The sequence below is a fragment of the Austrofundulus limnaeus genome, unplaced genomic scaffold, assembly GCF_001266775.1.
Source record: "Austrofundulus limnaeus strain Quisiro unplaced genomic scaffold, Austrofundulus_limnaeus-1.0 Scaffold3, whole genome shotgun sequence".
NCBI classification, from domain to species: Eukaryota; Metazoa; Chordata; class Actinopteri; order Cyprinodontiformes; family Rivulidae; genus Austrofundulus; species Austrofundulus limnaeus.
In genome coordinates this window covers 8372993-8377273 of record NW_013952405.1, presented here as the reverse complement: position 1 = coordinate 8377273, position 4281 = coordinate 8372993, and positions in this window count along the sequence as shown.

Below are 4281 nucleotides of genomic sequence, written 5' to 3'. Positions count from 1 at the left end.
CCCCAGAGGTGTTACCTTTTACGTCAGACGTCAGAACGTCACTCAGTTTTGTTTAGGCTAAGAGAAAGAACACATGATAACACTCCAACTCTTTGTCAGCTTCAACCTTACAGACTGAAATGATCAGAAAGTATAAAATACAAAACTGAATCTAATATTCAATTAATCAGTTACAAAATTTCTTCAGAAGTACCAGCTAAAAACTTGACATAAAGATCAAGGTTATTTGGGCATCCCTCAGGTCCTGTGWCAGATCTTTGCTGGGTTAAATACTGAAAAGGAAAAAAGCATGACTTTCTGAAACTGTTTTCTGTATTTTATTTTCATTTTTAGTTTTACTTCTACATTCAACAACCACTTTTTCACTTTACTGATTTTTAAAGTAGACACTACTCAGTATGGTATCATGGTTATACAAGGACCAGACAAAAAAATAAATGAGTGAAAAGCTGTCAAGGTCCACAGAAACACGTTTAAAGACTTTCAGGAGGTCTGTTAATCAAAAAACATTTGAAATGATATAATAAAAAGGTCTGGCTCCTTGAAAACAAAATGTAAATATAAAAACAATCAGGGGTAATTTCAAGCTTTTGCATGGTGTTGGGCAAAGATGGGTTTTTTTCCCACCTGTACTTGTGTAACTAAAATCAAAATACCACTGCTACACTGGGAACACTGTCATTAGCTCTGAATGGAATTTGTTCTAAATCACAGTGATTAGGTGAAATTTAACCATTGCCACTTGATGAAAAGCATAGGTCACTCTGATACCCTGAGCTCTTTGAGCTTTATTTCACCCAATTGATTGCTTGTCTGGAATAAAAAAAACACTTTTGGCAAAGAATGTAGGGTGGGATTTGGGCACTAAACAGATATAAATAATGTTTAATACTATATACTGTATGTAATAATATTTTTTGACCAATGTGTTAAAGAAAACCAGAACGAGTGAAATGTCCAGTTCACCTAATCTAAAAAAGACCACATCTAAGTTAGAGCTTAAAACAGAAGATCCCTCAATGAAGTACAATTAATGTCTGTTAAAGTTTTATTTACCCACTAAGTGGTGTGTTTTAAACAGCATGTCATCTTCAGAACAATCAAAACAGAGAGTTAAACATAAAACGRGTAGTGTGGCTAAATTAGATCTGCAGTGAGTTCTAGTTTTAAAAAGTCAAGTGTGCAGGGATACATCCCCCCCCTCCCCTCCCCCCCTTTCTGCTGCTTCACCTTTTTATGCCATTTTGATTCAAGTTCCTGATTAGCTTCTGGTTTTAAAGGCCAATGAAATCAGCAAATAGAAGTTATTAAGTCACACATGACCTACCTTTGGATCAGAACCATTAGAGCATCCCTTTAAGGACTGAGATAATATTTATCTGGTACAGTGATGGGCACTGTTCAAGGTGAATATTATCTCAGTTCTTATTACACTCTAACATGATAGATGTGCCCTGCTCGTAAAGTACAAGGTCCCGATGGTAGCAGTTAATCATCTTTCTGTTGGATTCTGTTATATTTAATCAAAGGAAGTCATATTTAAGGGATAGTTCAAATCTTTTTAAGTGGGGTTCTTTAGAAAGTTTAAGAATAATACATGTCTTACCTGTTGTAGGTAGTTTTGTGCACAACCTCAATTTGGGAAAAAATAGTTTATAATTGACCAGATTCTAACCAGATTGAGCAGACCTGAAAATAAATTGAACCTCTATGGGACTAGTCATTAACTCATCAACCTGTCAGAATTTAAATCTCTCTTCTATGACAAAGGTGGCTTTTTGTGAACTCAAAATAAAGATCAGAATAAAGGTGAACAAAATAAAGACAATAATACAGGGGTGTTCCAGTATTTTGGGTAGTCGCCAATACAGAGTGACACTGAGTTAGGATGTTAACATTAGATAATAAACTTAAAAACACATTTATTTTATTTAGAACAAGGTGACTCTCCTTCATTATAGGTCTACAGCCCCTCTGACTGATGAATCAAATCAAACAGCATGAAGTACAGGGGTTAGACAATAAAACAGAAACACCTGTCATGTTAGTGTGGGAGGTTTCATGGCTAAATTGGACCAGCCTGGTGGCCAATCTTCATTAATTGCACATTGCACCAGTAAGAGCAGAGTGTGAAGTTTCAATTAGTAGGGTAAGAGCACAGTTTGGCTCAAAATATTCCAATGCACTCAACATTATAGGTGACATACCAGAGTTCAAACGAGGACAAATTGTTGGTGCACGTCTTGCTGGTGCATCTGTGACCAAGACAGCAAGTCTTTGTGAAGTATCAAGAGCCACAGTGTCCAGGGTAATGTCAGCATACCACCAAGAAAGATGAACCACATCCAACAGGATTAACTGTGGATGCAAGAGGAAGCTGTCTGAAAGGGATGTTATGGTCTAAAACCAGGTGTTCCAGTTTCATTGTCTAACCCCTGTATGTACTGTTGCAAAGTTTTAAAATAAATAAATGTAATTTTTAATCAACTTGTATAAATGTAATGTATCTGATTTACATTTGACTTGAAATGTAAACGGATACCAGCATTAATACTGGTATTGGTCCTGAGTATCAAGGCATTACTTGTAAAAATAAATAAATACATACATACATACAATGTTAATAAAGAAAATTTGTAAATAAGCGAATTTGTCATAATGCTGACAACAAACTGAATGACTGAACAATGACTTCTGGTTCAGGAGTATTTTGCTGGGAGGGATGAGATCAGGTGAGGATAATGAACAGGTGAACAGGTGTGGATGATTAACTGATTGGAAGGATGACTAAGGAAAACAATGGCACATTGAAGCAACAGGCATAGGCGTAGGAAGAGGGGGATATGGGAGGGGGAAGTGCCCCCCCACCCCCAATATTGGAGAAAGGCGCATTTGTCAGGAGAAGAAAAATACTTGATTTAGAAATTTTTAACTTGCGTGCTTTTATTTTGAAGGCGCTACACAGCGTGATTTCACTGCTCTCCCTCCTCCCTCTGAACGGATGAGAGAGAGAGAGAGAGAGAGAGAGAGAGAGAGAGAGAGAGAGAGAGAGAGAGAGAGAGAGAGAGAGAGAGAGAGAGAGAGAGAGAGAGAAACTCTTTAGAATGAGGCAAAACTGTCTGTCACTATTGCTCTGAATTTTTCTTGCTTATAACGTCTTGTATGTTTTCTTTTTCCTACATAAAAATTTAATATTATTGATTGAGTCATCTTAATCCTGGGACGCTCGCTCGTCCATATTTAACTGCTAACTTTGTCTACAAGTTCACACTAGCCAAAAGGTTTTATCACTTTTCACTACAAAGTCACCACCTGCTAAAAGGCTGAAACAGCAGCCACAGGACTTGTTTTTTTTTAAACAGTAACAGAGTAAAAGTTACACAACATGATGGCAACACCTAGAGCCATGGCACAACTCAGGTGATCATAGTTTATCAACATGTATGAAATCATATTAGATATTCTGTGCAATGATATCTTATCAAGAGAATCATGGTAGTACATAGAGTAGTGAGTCATTTGAAGCAATGAAAGATGGAAGACGCTCAGGCAAGGTTTTAAATTAGTGAAATATATATTTGTTATTACATTTTAAACAAATATTTTTTATCATGAGAAGAACTGGTTCAGAGAAAAGACATGAGAGTCAGATGGAGCTTCAGGGTGTGAGGTCAGGTTTATATTAAATCCAGAAAGAACAGCTGAGGACTGATGTCAGGTTTTTTTTTTTCATTATTTCAATACTTACTGTAAGTGTTAGGTTATGCTTTGATAACAAATGGGATGTATACATCTGTTAGTCAGTTGTTTAAAATACCTGTATGATAATACCTGGGTAAATGTTGACGTGGATAGGTCCTCGATGTGAGCGAGCTATATCCACCCTGAAGGTTAATCTTGGACAATATCTGATAATTGTCTCTTTTAAATGAAACCAGAGAGCGTTGACAGAGAGGAGAAGGTAGAAATGACTCAGCCTGTAACTGAAAATATAGATGGAGGACAACAGAGCTGCTTCATGGAAGAAAAACCTCAGTTTAGCCTGTTAGCCTTTGCGTTAACGCCAATGTTATATTGCCTTATATACAGTATATTAGCTCGGTGCTACTGCGACACACAAACAAGCTAAACTGAGGTCCTCCATCCATATTTTCAGTTGCAGGCTGAGTCATTTTTGCGTTCCCCTCTCTGCCATGTGGATGGAGGACCACAGTGACGAGAGGAGAATGTGTATCGCTGAGCTAATACACACACACACACACACACACACACACACACACA